Source organism: Heloderma suspectum, chromosome W, assembly GCF_057233095.1.
Source record: "Heloderma suspectum isolate Gila_16-S chromosome W, 16-S_ref, whole genome shotgun sequence".
NCBI classification, from domain to species: Eukaryota; Metazoa; Chordata; class Lepidosauria; order Squamata; family Helodermatidae; genus Heloderma; species Heloderma suspectum.
Genome location: NC_139475.1, coordinates 65,953,950 through 65,965,986, shown reverse-complemented (window position 1 = coordinate 65,965,986; position 12,037 = coordinate 65,953,950).

Below are 12,037 nucleotides of genomic sequence, written 5' to 3'. Positions count from 1 at the left end.
CAGGGTTTATGTTTTGATTTTCTTTTAAAGGGAACTGCCAATGACATTTTTTACTCCTTGGAAGAATTGGACAAGAATTTCAGAATTCATTGCCCCATCAGAGGAGATCATGTCTGCCAAATTTCAGAATGCTAGCCACAAGGGTTTTTGTGCAAGGGTGGCCTTGACATTTTGAGGCCTCCGAAAGAGGACATACTTACCTCCCTATGTTCCTTGTGGACCATTGTTCTGAAAATTACAGACAGCCTAGAGTTGTCCCTAAGTAAGAAACCAGCAAACTTTCAGAAGGATAGGTGCGGCAGTCCATGTGGAAGGGGAGTTCTCCAGTTTGGGGGAGGGAGTGATTTGCTTTCCCTTCCATTCACCCCTTCCCCAGTAGTTTTTGGGTAAGTTTGTGTGAAAATGCACAGGGCATGAGAGGTGTCCCCCAGGCAAGAAACCTGCAAAGCTCCTGAAGGATATACATGCATGCATATTTGGAATTACTAGGATTTCTTTACATTTCACCAATGTCAGCAGCAGGGGAACATGGGTGGGAAGGTGATACAGCACTCCTGTCCCTCTCGTGGGGTTTCGCGTGGGCATCTGGTTGGCCACTGTGTGAACAGAGTGCTGGACTAGGTGGACCTTGGTCTGATGCAGCACGGCTCTTCTTCTGTTCTCAAATAGAGAGTGCCTCTGAGCATGTGCAGAATGCTTTTCTTTCACCACTGGGCACTTAGATTCTCTCCCTACCAATTCTATTCCCCTCATCCCTCCAGCAACTCTTCTTAAAACAGATGTCTTGTTTCGTGCACCTCCCCTCTACGTCCTCCTTGTTATGCACAAGCTCTCACTGTATCTTCCTCCCCATAACTTCATTTGTGCCAAGACTTCACCAGGATCCAGCCAATGAGTCTGTTTTCAAAACTAGGGCTAAGTTATGGAGAAACTCTGCGCGTGTACTAAGTGCCTTTCCCTCACCACTGGAGCTAGAGTTCGTGCAAAACACACGCGTGCGCGTGCGCAACAAAACATGCACAGGACTGAGCTGAAAGGGTAGTCAGTTCAGTAGCCGGAACTGGGTAGGCACTGTGGTAAGCCTGCAGTACCATGCTCACAACTCAGGACTTATTTCTGAGTGAACATGCAGAACATCAGGGTGCAACCCTCCCTGCAGAAGTAACTCGTGCTGGAATCCTATGCACGCTTTCCTGAGGGTAAGCCTCATTATAAACGTGATGGGGCTTCTGAGTAGGCATACATAGGATTGCATAAATGAGCAGTATTTATCTCCCCTCCACTTAAAAAACAAACCCCAAACTCCTCTTGTTATTAAAGCATTCTGTTAAGAGGAACACAGGAAGCTGCCTTGTACCGAGTCAGGCCCTGGGTCCATCTAGCCCGGTATTGTGGACTCTGACTGGCAGCAGCGGCTCTCCAGGGTTTCAGGCAGGATGCTTCCCTAGCCCTGCCTGGAGCTGCGGGGGGTTGAACCTGGGGCCTTCTGCATGCCAAGCGTGTGCTCTGCCGCTGAGCTACAGCCCTTCCATTGCTGGATAATGGCGACTGACAAACAAAACCGCCCCAGATGTGTTTCTCTGCAACCATGTGAACCCACTCTTCTCAAAGGCTTGAGTGAGGCGGAGGAGACAAACCAACCCTCTTGGCTGTTTGCATGAAGTCAAGTACAGTTCAGAGCCTCTCTTGCCCACCAAAGAGAATTCGCTTTCAGAATTCCCCAAGATAGGCTCTGGGTGGAATAAAGAAGGGAAAGAAAGAACAGGATAGGGGAGGAAGAAGAAAAGAAGAATGGCGATTGGAAATGCAGCGGGGGGGGGGAGGTAGAGAGCGTTCCCTAAGCCAAGTGGCTCCTTTCAGAGAGGTGGTACTTCAGAGGAATTTAGGAGGCTGTGCAGGGTTTGCAAGGATTGCACGTACTTAAATGAACTTTATGAGGTGAGGTGAGGTGGCTGAGGCCTTGTCTAGCTTTTTAACACTGTGGAACCCATTTAAAAGCCCCAGCAGTTTCTCGATCATGACGCCACATAGTCCTAACCCTCCCTTTGGGATTATTTGAGTCCTACAGCTATTAGCAGAAATTAAAGTGGAGGGGGAGAAAGAAGTTCATGGAGGCTGACTGGATCCTTTGCTGTACTGAAGCGACTACACCTCTGCAGAATCCAAAGGTTCCAGCTTGGGGCAGTAAAATCAGATGCTGTGTGAAATACCAGTATTTCACATGGAGCTCTTTCTTCCCTTCCTTCTCCCTCTTCAGAATGTCATTGCAGGCAAGCTCCCAACAGTGGGCATGTAAGAGCAGAAAAGAAAAGCAGGGGGAGAGAGGTTTTTGCACCTCAAAAAAACCCTACACCAGAGATTAGGGATAGTGACCTCCTAATGGTCACCTTAAACACCTTCTGATTAGGATCCCTAATCCCCTGGGTGGCTTGACAGTTTTTACTTTTTGTTTTAGACTTTGAGAAAAGGACATTTTACGCATGGCTAGCGCAAAAGCCACCGGACCTAACTGTCTGAAATTTGGCAGGTTCAGTCAGCTCCATAGGGCCTGCTAGGTCCCCAAATTCCATGGATTTATGTGGGAGCGCAAAAAAATTATAGCTCTTTACTTTGACAGCTTTTCTTGGGAAAAGCAAATTGTACCTGTGGCTAGCACAAAAGCCACTGGACCTAACTGTCTGAAATTGGGTAGGTTCAATCAGATTAATGGGGGCTACAGGGTCTCCAAATTTCATGCACATATGTGGAAGCACCAAAAAAATATAGCTCTTTGCTTTGACAGATTTTCTTGAGAATAGCAAACTTTACCTGTGACTAGCACGAAAGCCACTGGACCTAACTGCCTGGAATTTGGCATATTCAATCAGCTCCATGGGGGCTACCCAGCCTCCAAATTCCATGCACACATGTGGAAGCAGCCAAGAAATATAGCTGTTTGCTTTGTCAGATTTTCTTGAAAATAGCAAATTTTACCTGTGACTAGCACAAAAGCCATTGGATCTAACTGCCTGGAATTTGGCATATTCAATCAGCTCCATGGGGGCTACTCAGCCTCCAAATTCCGTGCATTTATCACACAAACTAAAAACGGTATGGCTGTTTTTGTTTTCCAATGCAAGTCAATGGGAAAATGTTTTAAAAAATGGCAATTAGGACAGCTCAAAAGATCCAGGGCACAACTCGAAAGAGCCGGGGGCCCATGCCCAGGTGGGCTTAATGATAACAACACCCCTGCTGCCAATTATTGTTCCAATAAATAAGAAAACCTTTCCATTCACCCACAGTACAAATTATCTATTGATTTCCCATTCTTCTGTGTATACTTTCAGATAGTGTATCCATTTCTGCTATTTCCAAACACTTAACCAGTCACACATTGTTTATTACAAACTTTATTATATGGATTTTACTGTTGTAAGCCGCCTTGGGAGGGCTCCTGCCCTGAAAGAAAGCCTATAAATATTTTAAATAAATAAATTGGAGTATGAGCCTTCTTCCAATTTCTAGCCCATATAATTTTAGCTGCCAGTAACACATTTATAATCCATGTCTTTTTATGCACACACATTTATTATTATATAATCATACACACAGATTAATTTATTTCAATAGGTTGTTGCTTGTGACAAAACAACATCTTCTCATATAATTTTCAAACACCTTTCCATGTCGGCCAACTTTGCAAGTCAATGGGAAAATGTAAAAAAATGTCAATTAGGACAGCTCAAAAGATCCGGGGCCTGTGCCCAGGTACGCCCCTGCCAGTCTGGAAGAAAGGGCTTCAGCCCAAAGAAAGGTATATTGCTTTTAGAGGTTCTTTCTAGAAATTGTAGCCTCCACCTCCTTTCCCTTCTCTGTGTGTGTGTGTGTGTGTGTGCGTGCATGTGCACGTGCTTCAAGCCTCAGGAAGACTCCTTCCCACAGTCTTGAAAACTACTTCTAGGCCGGGAGCTCAGCTTCACCAGGGTGCAGCTAATTTCCCCACCAAAGCATATCTTGGTAAAGGCTGGAGCATCCCCAATTGGTCTTAAGTGTTCAATCCATTTGCTCAGCTAATTCCCCCAGGACCAGCTTGTGTATTTGAATCTTTGTATAACCCAATAAATGTGCCATCGCAGTGTTATCCTCTCCAACAGTGTCTGAGTGTGAAATGCTTTGGGTGGGAATCGCCTTCTTAGCCATAGACACTCTATTGCCAATGTCTAAAGATTCCTTATAAGCGGGTGTGCAAGGCTCATTAGAATGTGCGCAAGGTTGTACACAGGTCTAACTAGAGCACATCACATAACAACCCTCTTGACTGTTCCAAAATTGTTTAAGCCACTTCTGTTGTTGCTCATATTTAGCACAAAATCTCTCTTCTTTGGCTTGTTGTTGTTTATTCGGTCAGTCGCTTCCGACTTTTCATGACTTCGTGGACCAGCCCATGCCAGAGCTTCCTGTTGGCCGTCGCCACCCCCAGCTCCCCCGAGGTTGAGTCCATCACCTCCAGAATATCGTCCATCCACCTTGCCCTTGGTCGGCCCCTCTTCCTTTGGCCTTCTGCTGTCCCTAGCATCAGCATCTTCTCCAGGGTGTCCTGTCTCCTCATGATGTGGCCAAAGTGCTTCAGTTTTGCCTTTAATATCCTTCCCTCAAGTGAGCAGTCTGGCATATGGCATGCATATGGCAGCAGGAGATGACGGTATCCCAGCTGAACTGTTTAAAATCTTGCAAGATGATGCTGTCAAGGTGATGCATGCCATATGCCAACAAATTTGGAAAACACAAGAATGGCCAACAGATTGGAAAAAATCAACCTATATCTCCATGCCAAAAAAGGGAAGCACCAAAGAATGTTCAAACTATCGAACAGTGGCACTTATTTCACATGCCAGTAAGGTAATGCTCCAGATCTTGCAATTCATGGAACGAGAATTGCCAGATGTACAAGCTGGGTTTAGAAAAGGCAGAGGAACTGGAGACGAAATTGCCAATTTCCGCTGGATAATGGAGAAAGCCAGGGAGTTTCAGAAAAACATCTATTTCTGTTTTATTGACTATTCTAAAGCCTTTGACTGTGTGGATCATAACAAACTGTGGCAAGTTCTTGGTGGTATGGGGATACCAAGTCGTCTTCTCTGCCTCCTGAGGAATCTGTATAACAACCAAGTAGCAACGGTAAGAGCAGACCACGGAACAACAGACTGGTTTACGATTGGGAAAGGAGTACGGCAGGGCTGTATACTCTCACCCTACCTATTCAACCTGTACGCAGAACACATCATGCGACGTGCTGGGCTCGATGAAGCCGAGGCTGGAGTTAAAATCGCTGGAAGAAACATTAACAATCTCAGATATGCAGATGATACCACTTTGATGGCTGAAAGCGAGGAGGAGCTGAGGAACCTCATGACGAAGGTGAAAGAAGAAAGTGCAAACACTGGGTTGCAGCTAAACCTCAAAAAAACCAAGATTATGGCAACCAGCTCGATTGATAACTGGCAAATAGAGGGAGAAAACGTGGAGGCAGTGACAGACTTTGTCTTTCTAGGCGCAAAGATTACTGCAGATGCTGACTGCAGCCAGGAAATCAGAAGACGTTTACTTCTTGGGAGGAGAGCATCGACAAATCTTGATAAAATAGTGAAGAGCAGAGACATCACGCTGACAACAAAGGTCCGCATAGTGAAAGCAATGGTATTCCCCGTAGTAACCTATGGCTGCGAGAGCTGGACCATAAGGAAGGCTGAGCGAAGGAAGATAGATGCTTTTGAACTGTGGTGCTGGAGGAACATTCTGAGAGTGCCTTGGCCTGCAAGAAGATCAAACCAGTCCATCCTCCAGGAAATAAAGCCAGACTGCTCACTGGAGGGAAGGATATTAAAGGCAAAACTGAAGTCCTTTGGCTACATCATGAGAAGACAGGACACCTTGGAGAAGATGCTGATGCTAGGGACAGTGGAAGGCCAAAGGAAGAGGGGCCGACCAAGGGCAAGGTGGATGGATGACATTCTGGAGGTGACGGACTTGACCTTGGGGGAGCTGGGGGTGGCGACGGCCGACAGGAAGCTCTGGCGTGGGCTGGTCCATGAAGTCACGAAGAGTCGGAAGCGACTGACCGAATAAAACAAACAACAACAATGGCATGAATCACCTTGACAGCATCATCTTGCAAGATTTTAAACAGTTCAGCTGGGGTACCATCATCTCCTGCTGCCTTGTTATTAGCAATGCTTCTTAAGGCCCATTCAACCTCACTCTTCAGGATGTCTGGCTCTAGCTCACTGACCACACCATCAAATCTATCCCCGATATTATTATCCTTCCTATACAGATCTTCCGTATATTCTTGCCACCTGTTCTTGATCTCTTCTGCTTCTGTTAGGTCCTTGCCATCTTTGTTTTTGATCATACCCATTTTTGCCCCGAATTTACCTCCGATGTTTCTAATTTTCTGGAAGAGGCCTCTTGTCCTTCCTATTCCATTATCTTCTTCCGCTTTTGCGCATTGCTTGTTTAAAAATAATTCCTTATCTCTCCTGGCTAACCTCTGGAATTGTGCATTTAATTGGGCATATCTCCCCCTATCGCTGTTGCCTTTTGCTTTCCTTCTTCCTTGGGCTGCTTCCAGCGTCTCAGCAGACAGCCATCTTGCCTTCTTGGTTTTCTTTTTCTTTGGGACGTTTTTTGTTGCCGCCTCCGGAACAATGTTGCGAACTTCTGTCCATAGTTCTTCCGGGACCCTATCTACTAAATCTAGTCCCTGAAATCTATTCTTCACCTCCACTGCATATTCATTAGGAATGTTAGTGAGCTCATATCTTACTGATCTGTGGGTCTTCCCTATTCTCTTTAGTCTGATTCCAAATTGTGCAATAAGAAGTTCGTGATCTGAACTACAATCAGCTCCAGGTCTTGTTTTTACCGACTGCATAGATGTCCGCCACCTTTGGCAAGCTCTAAGTTAATTTATTTAGGGCACAATCCTATGTATGTTCAGACAGACATGGCTGGCTGGGGCATGCTGGGAGTTGTAGGACATTTTTCTGTCTGAACATGCATAGGATCAAGCCCTTAGAATTGAAAAATTCGATAACTTAATGTATCCCTCTCTGATTCTTGGCATCTGTTTTGCTTTCCAATACTTTGCATATACTCTAGCAGCAACAATCATATGAGAAAGGAGTATTTACATATTGTTTGGATATTCAAATCATGAATATTAGAACTCGCAGGCCACCTTTTTGCTGCCGTTGAAAATTTACAAGAGAATTATTTTGGGTTATCTACATATCTAGCTCCTTCTAACCAGGTAGGATAAAATGTGGGGCAGGTTGTGAAATAGCGCAGATTCTAATTTTGGATGATGATGATAAATAATTAATAATAATACCCCCCAAAGGGTGTGGTTTGGGGGGTTTAATTTCTCATTACTGTTTCTTTTTGTTTTTGTTTTAAATCTTTATTTAAAGCCACTGTTGAGCCTCACAAAAGTGAGATGGAAGTTCTTCAAATAAATAAAATTGGCAGAAGCTACTAGAACAAAAGCTAGATGAATGGAGGGGGATGTGTGTCAAAGATGACTATGAGGCAAAAAAAAAGAGATGATGCGGGTGGGGGAAAAATGATAGACCGCTCCCCATCTCTTGCCTGCAAGCAAGTATCTCCTTTCCTTCAACAGCTCTTAAGACTACTGCTTCCAGGCTTCCTGAAAAACAGCCTCCCCTAATCCGGGGCCCTCCAAATGTGCCACACTACATTCTCCCATCATCCCCAGCAGCGACTGGGGGTGATGGGCATAGCCTGCACTACCGGAAGGCCCTGGGTTAGGGGAAAGAGGGTGCTCTAATCCAATCCTTCCTGGTCAGTGCACAAACCAAGTTCCATGTGTGCTCAAAATACAGTGCCCCCTGGGATGATGGGAGTCGAAGTGCAATGTTATACAAAGGGCCACCAGGTTGGGGAAGGAAAGTGCGGGACTTGACAGGCCTTTGGGCCCAATCCAGCAGTCCTTAAAGGTTGTTCTCCAGCAGCATGTTCTCTCTTGGGACTCCCCAGCATCAAAGAGTGGAAGGGGGGAGGGAAGAGGGGAAACATGAACCCCATCCACCCCCGGCAAAGATACTCATCGCTTCATAGCACCAATCCTTGAGGATGTCTAGGTCTTCAGAGATCATGGCCTAAAAAGAAAAGGGAGGAGAAAAAAGAGCGGTGCGACTAGGAACTTTGGCCACAGAGGGAAGCAAGAGGCTGATCTGGTCCCAATCCCCCCAACCCCAGATGGACAAGCAAGGGCTTCGGGGAGGTCACCCCAACTCTGTCCTGCCCCAGCGAGGAAACAGCAACCAGGGTTTAAATGCCCCTTCGAAACTCCCCTCCCCATCTATTTCCTCCCTCCATTTCTCTTCGCATACATACTGGGTCCCTGAAGCCCTCCAGAGGTTTTAGACTACAACTTTGACCATGGGCTGTACTGGCTGGGGATGATAGGGGTTGCAGTCCAACATCTGGAGGAGAACCAGATTGCCTACCCCGGTTTTAAGGTATAAGGCATGGGAGGGGAATGAGTGGCCCACCAGATACTGTTGGATGCCAATTCCCAGCAGCCCCAGCCAGCTGGGGTAATGGTCAGGGATGATGGGACTTGGAGTCCAATGTCTCAAGAGCCACAGGTTTCCCACCTGATGGGCTATATGGCTGCAGACCCTGGTCCCATCCATCGACCAGACAACCAAGAGCCCCTGGGAGGCTGTGCTGCAACTCCTGCCTCCTAGGAAGAGCAAGAAGGAGACCAACCTAGCCCCATACATCAGCCAGAGAAGGAGCAGCTGCAAGCACTTGTTTATGCCCTTCCCTGCCAGAAAGAGCAGCCTCAAAATCTTTGAAACTAAGAACTAGTGCCTGAGCTTTGCTGCTGCTGCTTCTTCTTTCCGCCTCCCTTCCCATCGCTTTTCCTTTTACATTGTGTCTTTTAGATTGCAAGCCTGAGGGCAGGCAGGACTTTTTTGTTGTTCAGTCATTCAGTTGTGTCCGACTCCCCACGGACCATAGCACGCCAGGCCTTCCTGTCCTGTGCTCTCTCCCAGAGCGTGCTCAAGTCCATATTCATTGCATCGGTGTCGGTGATGCTATCCAGCCATCTCATCCTCTGCCGTCCCCTTCTCCTTTTGCCTTCAATCTTTCCCAGCATCAGTGACTTTTCTCTTTGCATTTGATGGCCAAAATATTTGAGCTTCAGTCTCTGTCCTTCCAACAAGCAGTCAGGGTTGATTTCCTTTAGGATGGACTGATTTGACCCCCTTGCAGTCCAGGGGACTCGTAAGAGTCTTCTCCAGCACCACAGTTCGAAAGCATCAATTCTTCGGCGCTCAGCCTTCCTTATAGTCCAGCTCTCACAGCCATACGTTGCTACTGGGAAAACCATAGCTTTGATTAGACGGACCTTTGTCGGCAAGGTGATGTCTCTGCTTCTTACTATGCTGTCTAGGTTTGCCATAGCTTTCTTCCCAAGAAGCGTCTTTTAATTTCATGGCTACAGTCACCGTCTGCAGTGATCTTGGAGCCCAAGAAAATAAGATCGCAGGCAGGACTGCCTCTTTATTAATGTTTATCAGTCGCTCTGGGAGTCTCTTTTTGGCTGAGAATGGGGTAAATAAATACCAGGGGCCACTACATTGACTGTCCCTGCTGTGGAAACACCACTGGCCCCCTCCAATCATCCCACCCACCCCCGAACCTGCATCTAGGATGTTTGGGATTATGTCCTCCTTGCACTGCTTGAGGAACCAGTCCTTGTTGAAGTTTGGGTCGACACAAAGGATCTCTGTCAGCACCTCCGACATCTCCATCTTGGAGAACAGCCTGTCTGCCAAGAGAATTACCTGTCATCGCTTTGGTTTGGTGAGGGGATCCAAAGGGTGTGTGAAGAAGCTGGGCTCTGGAAAATCTGACTGGGAAAAGCCAGGACAACTCTCCCCTCACAAAACAACACCTAGGAAGGGGCAGATTCCCAGGGCCAAAGCAATCATCAAAGACCAGACTGGCACCTCAAAATTCTCAGCTTTTGTCCCGCTCATTAAATTAAAAAACAAGGTTCTAGCACTCCCAGCCATGGAGAAAACCTCACGGACACGCATTGACAAGCCCCTGGTAGAAACTAGGGCTGTTCATGGAGGCCTCCCTCCCCCCCGCCAATATGACTCGCGAGCCATTTTGGGGCTTCCAAGGCAGGCCCGATCCAGCTCAGGCTGATTCAGGGGCCCCCGAGCCGCCCATCCTGTTAGAAAAAGCCTGTCCTCTTATTCTTTGGCTGTCAGCTCTTTGCTAGACCTTTGAGCTATTAGTCATAACTATTGAGCCCACCGGACACACATGTCCAGTGGCAGTGTACATCTGTTAAAAAGGGAAGTCGTAAAACATGGTTAAGACAGGCACATAAGCATAATCTCAAAAATAAACATGCCGACATTATCTCATTGTACATCTGCAGGTCATGCTTCTGCTGTGTCAGCTAGCGGCTTAGTCGGTTAAAATGTCTTATCACTAGCAAAAATGTATAGGGGGCGGAGGTATAAAAAGACTTGTGCATGCTTAGCTCGGGGTCCAGACTGCTCTGCACCCGTTTTGCAAAACGTTTCAATAAAATAGTGTTGGATCCACTGCTGCCTGCCTGGCATCCTTCCTTTCAACCTGAAGCAAGAACTTTTTATCTAACAATTTGGTGCCGTGACTCGGATCCTGCTTCGGGGCGCGTCCCCTTTGCGCTGAACCGAGGGGCCGCGGAGGAGAAGTGGCCACAGGCGGTTGTTTTACACTGCCTTCTCCTCACGTCGGCGGCGGTGAAGGCGCTTGGAGACCAACGCCAGAGGAAGAGGGAGACGTGATCACTCCTTTTAGGCACCGGCAGTGGATCAATAAAGCAGCTGGATGCAGCTGCGGGCGGGACAGAAGAGGCTTTTGGGGTAAGTGAAACAGCTTACATTAGGGGATAAACGCGGGACAGTGGTGTGTTTGTGATTGTGTGAGACGCCTACGGGCAAAAAGAGTGAGGAGCCCCGATCTGCATTTCCCTACCCCAGAGACGGGCTGGGTCAGAGGAGGGTGAAGCGCAAGATTTGTTGATTGAAATTCCCACCGTCATGTGCGGGTCCCAGTCCAAGCCTGCAGAGAAGTCCCATACGCCCTTGGAGTGTTGTTTGCGCAACTGGTCACATTTTAAGCAGGATTATGGAACTAAGATGACAGAGGATTGCCTTGTCCTTTTTTGCACCCGGGAATGGCCAATATTAGAGCCCAAATGGCCACCCGAGGGGTCTTTTGACCCAACCTTGGTATCTGATGTGCGAATAACAGTAACACAGAGGGGAAGTTGGGACCAGTTCCCTTATATTGATTCATGGGCAACTTGTGTGCCCCTTGGCGGCAGACCCGCTCCGTGGGTTGTTGAATGCATGTCCCTGGCCCTTCCCATGGTGGTCAAAAGGAAACCACCAAAAGAGGGACCACCTAGGGTCGTGGCCACGGCACCGGAGGACCCATTGCTTCCTCCTCCCTACGGGACAGCTGCCGCAGGGCGACCACGCCCGTTACAACCACCACCTTCTCCTGAGGGGCCCGCCCGGCGGCTGGATGCCCCCGAGGAGGACCCCTTTCACGAAATAGTACCAGAGGACCCCACCCCTCTAGTTGAACACCGGGACACTTTCCAAGATCGTCTGCATTCCCTGGAGGAAAGATTGGAGGTCTTACAAAGAGAGGCAAAAGGGGGACCTAACTATAACCTGCAAAAGGACCCCCAACCACCGGTGAAGTTCACCTTCCCCATCAGAGAAGTCCCTGACCCTACCGCCCAACACCCTCAAGGGACGATGTTTGTTTATGTCCCATTCACGACATCTGATTTGTATAATTGGAAACAATTTAACCCCTCCTTTGAAGAGGATCCCGGCCCACTCCTGTCTCTGATGGAGAATGTGAGGCTCACTCACAACCCCACATGGGACGATACACAAATGCTGTTAAACACCTGTTTCCTCAGTCAAAAGCCAACCATCCT